The sequence below is a fragment of the Leucoraja erinacea genome, chromosome 20, assembly GCF_028641065.1.
Source record: "Leucoraja erinacea ecotype New England chromosome 20, Leri_hhj_1, whole genome shotgun sequence".
Lineage (NCBI taxonomy): Eukaryota > Metazoa > Chordata > Chondrichthyes > Rajiformes > Rajidae > Leucoraja > Leucoraja erinaceus.
The window spans coordinates 29,184,154-29,197,020 of NC_073396.1; the positions used below are offsets into that span (position 1 = coordinate 29,184,154).

The following is a 12,867-nucleotide window of genomic DNA, read 5'->3' on the forward strand; positions in this document are numbered from 1 at the left end:
TAATGGTGCTTTCTTTTTAAATCTCACCAAACATTAAAGGTATAGAAATGAATGGAGAAGAATTGCATTAAAACCTTCAGTAATTTGGATATTTTTCGTCTAGTCATTTGCAGCTTATAGTTAGGAAAATGATGTTTCCTGGCGGATTGTGCCTCTTGAATTCTCTACCCTGGAGGGTAGTGGAGATTAGATCACTGGGGGTATTTAAAGATGGAGCAGATAAATATTTGCAGTATGAAAGGAATTGAGGGCAATTGGGAACAGGTTCAGAAGAGGAAACAACATCTGGGGCAGATCAGCCATGATCATATTGAATGGTGGGGTAATATTGATAGGAAAACAAACCTACTCATGCTTCTATTTTATCTTCTTATGTTTAAAGCTTTAACTTGTACTGAACGTTTTTCACGTTATATGTAGGAAAGAGCTGCAGATGCTGGTTTACACCGATAGACACAAAAAGCTGGAGTAACTTAACAAGCCAGGCAGCATCTCTAGATAGAAGGAGCGGGTGACGTTTCGGGTCGAGACCCTTCTTCAGACTGGTGATTCACATTATTCCCTTTATCATGTATGTGTACAATGTGGATGGTTCGATTGTTATCATGTATTGTCTTTCCGCTGACTAGTTAGCACGCAACAAAAGCTTTTAACTGTACCTCATTACACGTGACAACAAGCTAAACTGATCTAAACCAATTTCTCCGTCTACGCCACATCTGTGCCCAGGATGAGGTGTTCCATACCAGTACATCGGAGATATCCTCATTCTTTAATAAAAAGGTGTTGCTCTCTTCCATTATAGATAAGGCTCTCACTAGGGTCTCATCGATATCCCGCAGCTCCGCTCTTGCTCCCCCTCCCCCCATTCGTAACAAGGACAGAGTCCCCCTTGTCCTCACCTTCCACCCCATCAGCCATCACATACAACACATAATCCTCCAACATTTTTGCCACTTCCAACGGGATCCCACTACTGGCCACATCTTCCCTTCTCCACCCCTTTCTGCTTTCCACAGAGACCGTTCCCTCTGAAACTTGCTGGTCAACTCGTCCGTTCCCACCCAAACTCCTGGTTCCCACCCCCTCCCCAGGTACTTTCCCCAGCAACCGCAGCAGATGCAACACCTGTTCCTTTACCTCCTTCCTCAACTCCATCCAAGGACCCAAACAGTCTTCCCAGGTGAGGCAGAGGTTCACTTGCACCTCCTCCAACCTCATCTACTGTATCCGCTGTTCCAGGTGTCAACTTCTCTACATCGGCGACACCAATCGTGTGATTTGGCCTGTATGCCGCTGTTAGAGGGGGCGGTTTAAAACGGCGATTAAGAGGCACTTCATTAACGGAGAATCCCGGAAGACGCCCCGTCGCAAAAGGTATTATTAGTTTTTATGGCCTTGTATAATAGTTATAGTAGTTTAAAAAATCACTCGACGATCGTTTGTACGCATGAACACCTCCGCTCAGTCCGCCTTAACCTACCTGATCTCCCGGTTGCTCAGTGCTTCAACTCCCCCTCCCATTCCCAATCTGACCTTATAAAAATGTCCTGGAATATTATTTGGACCGCCTCCATTGTCAGTTTAGTGAGGCCCAGGGTAACGCAAATTGTAAGGGTTTCAGAAATCTACGATAGAAAATTTCATTCAGTCATATTTTGCTTGGGAACAGTTTTTTGTTACACCCAATAGGGAACAGTATGAACATTGACCATAACTTCTCTATTACTTCAGATATCCCTTAAATTGCTTTTTTTAAATCTCACTCCATCCCTTGCTTTCTCCCCTTCCCCTAGTTCTCCCACTAGTCTTACTGTCTCCGCCCACATTCAATCTTTGTCCCGCCCCCTCCACAAACATCAGTCTGAAGAAGGGTCTCGACCCGAAACATCGCCCATTCATTTACTCCAGAGATGCTGCCTCACCCGCTGAGTTACTCCAGCATCTTGTGTCTACCTTCAATTTAAACCAGCATCTGCAGTTCTTTCTTATACATCACAAACTAAACTTAAGATTGACACAAAAAGCTGGACTAACTCAGTGGGTCAGAGAGCATCTCTGGAGGAAAGGAATAGGTGACGTTTCAGGTCAAGACCCTTCTTCAGACTGAGAGACAAGGGTAAGGGAAGAGAGAGAGATATAGATGGTGATGTAGAGAGATATAGAACAAGTGAAAGATATGCAAAACAAGTAACGATGATACAGGAAACAGGACATTTTAGCTGTGTACTAGGTGAGAACGAGTACAGACAATGAGACTCAACAAGACACCTTTGAAGCTGGTACGTCTTGTGTGGGAGAGGGATGGAGAGAGAGGGGAAGCAAGGGTCACTTGAAGTTCGGAAAATCTATATTCATACCACTAGGTTGCAAGCTGTCCAAGACAAATATGAGATGTTGCTCCTCCAATTTGTGCTGAGTCTCACACTGACAATGGAGGAAACCTAGGACAGAAAGGTCAGTATGAGAATGGGAAGGGGAATTAAAGTGTTTGGCAACCGGGAGATTAGGTAGGTCCAGGTGGAATGAGCGAAGGTGTTCAATCCAACGATCGCCCAGTCTACGTTTGGTCTCGCCAATGTATAAGAGTCCACACCTTGAACAATGGATACAGTAGATGAGGTTGGAGGAGGTGCAAGTGAACCTCTGCCTAACCTGAAAGGACTATCGGGGTCCCTGGACAGATTCAAGACATGAAGGTAAAGGGGACAGGTGTTGCATCTCCTGCGATTGCAGGGGAAGGTACCAAGGGAGGGGGCGGTTTTGGTGGGAAGCGGTGAGTTAACCAAGGAGTTGCGGAAGGCGGAAAGGGGTAGAGATGGGAAGGTGTGACTAGTGGTGGGATCCCATTGGAGGTGGCGAAAATGGCGGAGGATTATGTGTTGTGTGCGAAAGCTGATGGGGTGAAATCTAAGGACTAGGGGGAATTTGTCCCTGTTGCGAGCAGTGGATGGGGGAGCAAGGGCAGAGCACAGAGGAGACACATGGGAGGGCCTCATCTATGATGGAAGAGGGGAACCCCCGTTCCCTAAATGGAACACCTCATCTTGGGTGCAGATGTGGCGTAGGCAGTGAAATTGGGAGTAGGGCATAGAGTCTTTGCAGGAAGCAGGCTGAGAAGATGTGTAGTCTAGATAGTTGTGGAAGTTAGTAGGTTTATAATAGATGTCAGTCAATAGTCTGTCTCCTGTGATGGAGAGGGTGAGATCAAGAAGGGAGCTGTCGGAGATGTTCCAAGTGAATTTGAGTGCAGGATGGACATTAGTGGTGAAGTTAATGAAGTCCATGGGTTCTGCATGGGTGCAGGAGGTAGCACCGATGCACTTATGTTGATACCGCCCAAAATATTATCACCAGGAAACCTCATAGTGCATGAGATCCTCATGGGCAATTAAAAACTTTCAAGGCCCTCTTCATCACAATGGTAACAACTTTGTATTTTCATAGCACATTTGCTGTGGTGACGCATCACTAGTGTTTCATTAGAGCAATGCTAAATAAAGTTCAACAACAAGGCACTTGGGAAATCAGTACTAGAGGGTTGTCGCCAGAAAGATAGGCAGAGATAGAAAGGTTTAAGGTGGCGATTCCAAAACTAGCACATGAAGGTCGAACTGTAAACACTGGAGATGAATTCGGCCAGAATTGGAGAAGAGCAGATATTTAACAGCAGTAGAATGGAAGAATAAATGGACAGGTAGAATCCAAATCATGGAATGATTTGAAAACAAAGATTGGAATCTTAAAATGCAATGTGTAATTGCACGGGAGTCATAGAACATAGAACCTCGCTGGGAACTGTATGATGCCTCATCTGCCTGCACATGATTCATATTTCTCCATATTCATGTATAGGAAGGAACTGCAGATGCACAGTCTGAAGAAGGCTCAACCCGAAATGTCACTCATTCCTTCTCTCCAGAAATGCTGCCTGGCCCGCTGAGTTACTCCAATTTTTTGTGTCCATCCCCATTTCCATATATCAATGCTCTTCCAGGTGCCTTTCCAAAAGCGTCTTAAATGCCACTGTCGCCACTGCCACAACCACCACCTCTGGTAATGCGTTCCAAGTCCCCACCACCCTCTGTTTAAAACACTAGCCCCGCATATCTCCAGTAAACTTTCCCCTTCTCACCTTATAACTATGCCCTCTAGTGTTGGACGTTTCCACCCTGGGGAAAAAGGTTGTGCAAGTCAACAAACCAAACATTTGGAGTCAGTGTCAGTCAACAAGCACAATGATGACCCTTAGCCTCCACAGCCCCAACGAGTGAAAAAATGTCAAAGGTTTCCCACTGGCTGACGGAACTCCTTCTCGTCTGTGCGAATGGCCAACTTCCTATTTTGAAACTTAGACAAGTGTGAGGTTGGAAACTCATGTGTGGGTCAAATGTATCACAGAGATAATGAACAAACCCAGCCCAGCCTCTGGGATAAAGATGAAGGTCGGTGGTTTGGGGAAATATTTGTGGTGAGATTGGATCTTGGATCATTGTTGCCAATGACTCCGCAAAGACTTCAGGCACTAAGGCCTTGCCCATGGTCATCAGAGACATTTGGAAAAAAAATTTTTTTTTGTAAACAATTAAAAAAAAATTAAAAGATAGCTGTAGTTAAAACACATGAACCTATTGTGAATTAATTAAAATACCAATATACAATATATTTTTTTAAATTACATTAGCTTATCTTTTTACCGAAGGTCAGCAACATTATTCATTATTGAATGAGTCCTGCTAGAGGCACTAGTTACAGCAGGCATAAACCTAAGGCGCCAGATGTTAAGCGCATCCTGGATTCTCATTCAGGAATTACAGAACAACCCTGAACTTGCCAATGAGTCCAAGAGTGCAGAGAGTGATCAGAAGGACACACATTTAAAATAAGTAATGGGTGATGTTTCAGATGGGCCTCGACCCGAAACGTCACCCATTCCTTCTCTCCAAAGATGCTGCCTGCCCCGCCGAGTTACGCTAGCATTTTGTGTCTATCTACAGTTCCTTGCTACAACACAATTCAACCAATGGTTCTAATTGTCCCAGTGTCTGTGGAGCAAGATTCAGGTCATACATTACGAGGATCTGTAAGAAGTCCAATAATTTCAAGACAGTGGAGTTATCAGGGAAGCTAGGTTTCTTTACCACGTAAAAAATATCTGGTACTGCGAAGATGCTTGAGTAACGCAGGGGGTCAGGCAGCATCTCTGCTGAGCAGAAATGGAAGACGTTTCAGGTTAAGACCCTCCAGAAACCTCACCCATTACTTCTCTCCAGAGATATTGCCTCTCCCACTGAGTTACTCCAGCATTTTGTGTCCATCCTCAGTGTAAACCAGCATCTGCAGTTCCTTCCTACACACTTTGTCTGGTACTTTGATGTTGGCAAGATTCTTGCATAACATTCATAAACACACCAGGTAACATAAGGTCCATTATCATGCTGCTTTTCTCCTCTCAACAGTTATTTTAGATGAAAGATCTTTCTTACTGAAAAAATAACCTATAACGTTTGGCCTGACATAATATAATACTGTATAAATCAATTGAATGCAAATAGAGATTTATAAATAGTGGAATATTGTCCATTCTTCAAGGAATGGGAGTCAGCTGTGTGGGATGGATTGTCTATTGGATCAAAGTCATCTATTACATTAGATACTTCTGAGGATGTTGCAAGCAAACGTGTAGGAAGGAACTGCAGATGCTGGTTTAAACCAAAGATAGACACAAAATGCTGGAGTTCACAAAAGTCTGAAGAAGGGTCTCGACCCGAAATGTCACCCATTCCTTCTCTCCAGAGATGCGGCCTGGCCTGCTGAGTTACTCCAGCATTTAGTGTCCATCTCGCAAGCAAGCCTGTCTTGCAACCGGCTGCATGGATGGACATTTGCCTGTTTATTTCTGATGAAGTGAACGGTAATCACAAAACTAATAAGCCAACGGACAGCTTAATGCCCTCCTCAGTTGCTGCCATATAGCACCATAAAGATGGAGATTTACTGAACCCCGACAATTTTACCTCAGTCTAGATTTCCAGCAGCAAGGGGCAATAGGATTTAGAAGCTGTACAAGCTGAAATCAATGGCGCAGTAAATCTATTCCTTGTGCATGAAGCAAAACTGAATTAAAAAGGTCTTATTGAATATGTTTCTTTCTGCAGCAAGGATTTACAGCATGCTGTCTGGCAGCACTGAAGTGTACCGATGGTGTCGTGAACCAAGAGAACAAAGCTAGCATGGTTTGTAAACCTCTCCTGAACTTGGGAAGTGATTATGTCCTTGAAAAATATTCCATTTGATGTGGGTTCACATAATACAGAGAAGCAGTGTCCAGTGGTGCAGGTCGATGCTGTGTGGGACGGGCTCTTTATGTTTCTCAGCAGCATGTACTGCCCTAGGCAGCAACAGACTGCAAGTCCTTGCAAATGAATTATGCACTTTGAACTGTCCAGGGACATGAAACATTTGCAATGGGAGTCTACATATTACCTCAGATACATTACATCGAATTAAATGCAAATATCAGCAAAATGGTACGTGTTTAGCATAGTTTAGTTTAGAGATACAGTGAGGCCCATTGAGTCCACGTACACTAGTTCTATGTTATCCCACTTTCACATCGTACACACTAGGGGCAATTTGCAGAAGCCCATTAACCTCCAAACCTGCACGGCTTTGGAGTGTGGGAGGAAACCAGAGCACCTAGAAAAACCCAATGCAGTCGCAGGGAGAAGGTGCAATCTCTGCACAGATAGCCCCCGTGATCAGGATCGAACCCAGGTCTTTGGCGCTGTGAGGCAGCAGCTTTACCGCTGCACTACTGTGCCACCCAATGATAGGTTTTAAGTTAGAGGTCAGGGAACATATTTTGCAGGGAGGGTAAAAGACAGGAAAGGACACAATAATTTACACGACAAGATTATTGTGTCAGGAGTTCTAAAACTTTACAAAAATAGTTTGAATAGAAGAATTGAGAGGTGGGATGGTGACTGAGCGCCTATCCTTCATCTGGGTTCATCTGATCAAACCCGCATGGCAGCAGTGGAGCTTAATCAGGCTATTAGATTGAATTGACACTAAACCCAGCTAGTTTACTAGTGTCCTTTAGGAAAGAAAATCTGCCATGTATACGCGTTATGCCTACAAGTGACTTGAGAGCAACCAATATAGCTGATTCAGTTTCTCAGTCCTGGGCATTAAGGGAGGGACAATAAATGCCAGTCTCAGCAATGATGTCTATAACCTGCAAAAAATAAATAAATAACCAACACAGAAATGGATCGCCCAGCCCGTCTGACCAATGTTGGAATTTAGACTCGTTGCAAGCTTGCTGTAACCACACAGAGCTTTGATGATACCACACCTGGAATATCATACACAGTTCTGCTCTCTTTACTTAAGGAAGGGAGCACCTATTCCTTTTCCCCAGAGATGCGTCTGGCCCGCTGAGCTACTCCAGCTTTTTGTGTTAGCCAGCACTGTACAAAAGGTATCTGGATGTTTTGAATGAGCAAAATAGGCCTACATACTATATTTAGAAAAAAGAATAGATGGTCTTATTGAGCCATGGCAGAATAGATGTATGATGTTTCCCCTTGTTGGCAGGGGAACTAAAACCAAGAAGAATGTTCTCAGGATAATGGAGACATAAAGAAGCATTGAATCATTGAGCATGAGAGACTACAGATGCTGGAATCTGGAGCAACAAACAAGCTGGATGAATTCTGCGAGTCCCGCAGCATCTGCGATGGAAAGGAATGGTTTGGGTCTCTGTGTCAGGTCTAAGAATGGAGAGCAGAGATAGCCAATATAAAGAGCAGAGGGGGAGTGGTGAGACAGGAAACAAGAGACAGGGCAGATTGTGCAGGAAGGTACTGCAGATGCTGCTTTACAACAAAGATAGACACAAACTGTTGCAGTAACTTAGCGGGACAGGCAGCATCTTGGTATAGAAAGAATGGGTGGCGTTTGAGGTCAAAGGGTCTCGAGCCGAAACATCACCCATTCCTTCTAACCAGAGATGCTGCCTGTCCCGCTGAGTTACTCCAGCATTTTGTGTCTATCTTAGGCAAAAAATATTGGTGGACAGAGGAGCGGTGAAGGATGTATAGGAAGGAACTACAGATGCTGGTTTAAACCAAAGATAGGCACAAAATGCTGGAGTAACTCAGCGGGACATGCAGCATTTCTGGTTAAAAGGATAATGGGCAAGTCAAGCCAGGGGAGGGGAAGAGATGAATTTGCAAGACAGAGGCAGACAGACAGACCCTCTTTCAAAAATGTACCTACCTCCATTTCAAATGCCTCCATGAATCATTTTAAGGAAACCAACACACCGCTCACTGATGTCTCCTCTGTACCTTGTTTACAACTATTCTGAGCAGGAAGTCAACTGGCAGTGTTACAATTATGCCTGGCAGTTAAAAGTGACATAACATTAAATCCTTAATGACAACCTTTCTGCTAATATTCAACCCAATGTGTCTAAATCTTGCTGACACATCTTTCATATTCAGCATTATATGTTTCTGCCTTCAGAAGACACAAATAACGTAACTCCTGGAGACTAAGGTTACTTCTCGGAGGGGGTTTCTTTCAATCCAATGATGGTGTAGACAGATTGAGGCCAGGAGTCTGATGGGATTAATATCATTGAGATCAATTGACTGGACAATTCACCAGCGACAAAGCTATAAGCGGTCTCTGCTCAGTCTCCTGAGAGAAAATATTCATCACCTCGCGGTGAGCTGTAACAGATCATAGGTGCTAATGGATCAAACAAGCTATCAGGGACGTCTGCCAGACTCCCAGGGTAGCGTCAACCGTCTTCATGTGTCACTGGTGTTATGAAGATGCAGCATATTCAAGCATCCATCAGAATTGCAGGCCTTTCAAGATACATTGAGGATTTGCACAGTCAAGATGAAACGACATGGAAACTCATGAGAGATTGAAAATGTCACTCAAAAAGGTTGACTACATCAGTTGGCTTCTGGCTGTCTTTCATTCATTGTACTTCTCCCCTTTGCATCCTGTTGCAACATCACTAACATGTATACGACAGGGCATTCCACATGTTTTACCCAAACCACTGCCATTTCTTTGGTGGAAACAATGTGAAGAGCCTGTTCTCAATCCACTTAAACAGATTGAAGCATTTGGTATTTCTCCCATACGCTGCTATAAGTTAGAATTATTGTCCTTCCAAATACCACAGAAATATATACGGTTCTGAGGGAGTTGGGATGGGCAGAAACTGAGAGGCTGTTTCTGGTTGGAAATCTAAAACCTGAGGGAACAGGCTCAGGATAAGGATTCAGATATTTGGTACTTAAATCAGGAGGAATTTCTCACTCACAAAGTTTAAAATCTTTGGAAATTGAAACTGAGGAGGGCTATTGTTATTAAGATATTGTGTACATTCAAAACAGAGATTGATTTGAAGAAGGGTCTCTACCCGAAACGTCACCCATTCCTTCTCCCCAGAGATACTGCCTGTCCCGCTGAGTTACTCCAGCTTCCTATGTCTATCTTGCTATATAACTAGATCTCTAAGGAATCACTGAATGGTGGTACACATTAAAAGCGGATGCAGTCAAAGTGGCCACGAATGTGACAGCTTCAGAGACTGTATGACCCAGTCCTGCTCCATTTCCTTTAATCCTCAGTTTTGGCAGTGGGATAAGTACGTCATTTTGAACATGGGCCCAAGCAATCCAAGTCGGACCACAATCTGCCAACTAGAGCGGATGGCAGGAAGGGATTTATTCACAGCAAGTCCAGACAAATGATTTTGAAAACTACTTTCCGCATTCCCGTTGGCCCAGGAAGAAATCAGACTTTTCACCCATTCCATTCCCAGGAGTTTTGTCCCAGGAGCTTTTGGGCCAATATTATCTATTTAGTTTAGTTTAGAGATACAGCGCGGAAACAGCCCCTTCGGCCCACCGAGTCCGCGCCGACCAGCGATCCCCGCACATTAACCTACACAATTTACACATACCCCAAGCAAATTAACGTACAAACCTGTACGTCTTTAGAGTGTGGGAGGAAACCGAAGATCTCAGAGAAAACCCACGCGGTCACAGGGAGAACGTACAAACTCCGTAAAGTCAGCACCCGTAGTCAGGATCGAGCCCAGGTCTCCGACGCTGTAAGGCAGCAACTCTACCTCTGCAACACCATGCCGTGCCGCCCACTTTCTTAGAAGTTCTCTCACAGATGTTACAATAACTATAGGCTTGGAAATGACACTATTTCTCATCTTCCATCTTTCATAAACATTTCAAGTCTGATTGCATCATGTCAACACTGTAATTAGAAGAATCAATCATGTAATTGTCTTATTTCACACTTAAGTGAGTAATGATGATAGAACCCATACAATACGTTAGGTTTAACCTACACCATGGCATCCTGGTCTGGTTAATCTGAGGTTTTTTGATTGAATTGATAGGTAGATTGAAAGATATTGAAACAGGCCCTTCAGCCCACCAAGTCAATGCCAACCATCGATAATCCATTGACATGAGTTCTATGTTATCCCACTTTCACTTCCACTGCTGTCTCACGATGGGCAATTTACAGAGGCCAATTTAGGGTCGCAGTTGATGCCTTACAGCGCCAGGGACCTGTGTTCAATCCTGACTATGGGTGTTGTCTCTACAGAGTTTGTACGTTCTCCCTGTGACCGCGCGGATTTTCTCTGGGTGCTCCGATTTCCTCCCACACTCCAAAGACGTACAGGTTTGTTAGTTAATTTGCCTTAGTAGAATTATAAATTGTCAATAGAGTGTAGGATAGTGTTAGTATACGGAGTCAGCACAGACTTGGTGGGCTGAAGAGCCTGTTTCCGCGTTGTCTCTCTAAAGTCTAAAGTAAATCTTTGGGGTATTTACGTGGAAGAAACAGGAACCCATGCAGTCACCGAGAGAACACACAAATTCTACACAGAGGCCACCCGACGTCAGGATCGAACCTGGGTCTCTGACGCTGCAAGGCAGCAGCTCCACCATTGTGTCCCACTTGGGCGTTATTTGCGCGTCATTTACGCGACATAATTTACGCATCATGACGCACGACCCGCGCGTGGTGTGCATTACGCGCGTATGGTGCGTGGTGAAACGTGCGGTAGCGTGCAACGCCCCAGGATTTTGGAATTCTCAAAATCCTCGCATGCCACCTGCGTAATGCTCAAATGACGGTCAAGTGGGACAGGTCCTTAAGTCTCATTTCTCTGGCCATGATTTTCTAGTGAACAATACTGTGCTGGCCCTGTTGGTAGCTCTCTTGCTTTACAGTCCGCAAAGCAAGCGTCCATGTGCCTCGAGCAGAGAAACCTAGGCTGACCCTGATGGTGTTGTGGCTTACAAATGAGACGTGGAACTCAGACTCTTGCCTGCTTTCACAGCTAAAGTTAAGGATCTCATGAAACTATGTCAAGTCAGTACTTCGGCCAACATTACTAAAATGGATCGTATTTCCATATTACCTTACAAAATGGAAGAATGCCATTTTGACCCATCGAGTCTATGACAGCCCACACAGCAATCCCACTCCCCCAATAAAATGCTCAAGTCCCAGCACCATCCCCTCCCACCCCTCCTGTATTCTACCGCTCACTACTTACAGGGACTGAACAACACACCAAACTGTTTGAGGAAGCTTGTTATTTGCAAATTGGCTGATCCTGCTTTCTTGTAATTCAAAAGACAATAGGTGCAGGAGTAGGCCATTCGGCCCTTCAAGCCAGTACCACTATTCAATGTGATCATGGCTGATCATCCCTAATCAGTACCCCATTCCTGCCATCCCCCCATATCCCCTGCCTCCGCTATTTTTAAGAGCCCTATCTAGCTCCCGCTTGAAAGTATCCAGAGAACCGGCCTCCACTGCCCTCTGTGGCAGAGAATCACAACTCTCTGCGTGAAGAAGTGTTTCCTCGTCTCCGTACTAAATGGCTTACCCCTTATTCTTAAACTGTCTCAAACTATCAATGTAACCTCGGGCATGATTGCAGTGTAAAGGCTGCGGCTGCAGCAAAGGCCTTGCCCTCATAGTTTAAGGGTTTGGGCACAACTGAAGCAGGGTAAAGGGAGAAGTGGCAAGACCAAGGCCTGGGAGACTCCATGTCCTTGTGATGATCTGGGAACCATCCTGCATCTCCGGACCCACCATTGATTCCTTACAAAAGCAATCAAGGCTGCATTGGCCATTTCAGTGAAGCAAAATTGCCTGACATAGTCTATGCCTGCACTGGGAAGATTGGCCAGGGGGATTGGCAGAGTTGTCTAATGGACTAAATTCATGTGATGACCTACTGGACTGCAAGATGGTTCCAGCACCGTACAACACCCTTTACTGATGGTGTGCCGTTTACTGATTGCTTTCGTATTGATCATCCTCATGTTTACCTGCATCTGTAGTTACACTGATTTTTTTATTTGTAGCTGCAGCTGCAAAGTAAAAATGGTTTGTGAACAGCATGTTTGACAGTGATCCATGGGCTTATAAAAAATATAAACTACTTGTGACATGGGCACTATATGTTATTTGCACCCCCCCAGTTAAAATTTAAATATCCTAACGCCACTATTTATTCTTATTAAATCATCACCATAAATCATCAGTCTTGGCCTTCATACACAGTTCCCCAAACATTGACTAAAATAATCCATCTTCTGCATCCCATTAGAAATAACCATGAGTAAAACAGAAGCAGATTGCATGTGCTCTTGGTGGTATCGTTTGGACAACAATAGTAGTAGAAATATGTTGCAAATCTATCACTGGCTTTTAGTATTTAGCAGCTGCCTTGTTTTGATAAGGTAGGGCGGCACAGCGGGGCGAGAGTTGTTGCCTCACAGCGCC

General features: G+C 44.4%; 1 protein-coding gene across 1 annotated transcript in view; it reads right to left on the reverse strand.

Annotated features, from left to right (window-relative positions):
* Nucleotides 1–12,867, reverse strand: part of grin2aa (glutamate receptor, ionotropic, N-methyl D-aspartate 2A, a) — a 267,870-nt gene that overhangs the window by 141,011 nt on the left and 113,992 nt on the right. The window lies entirely within an intron of this gene.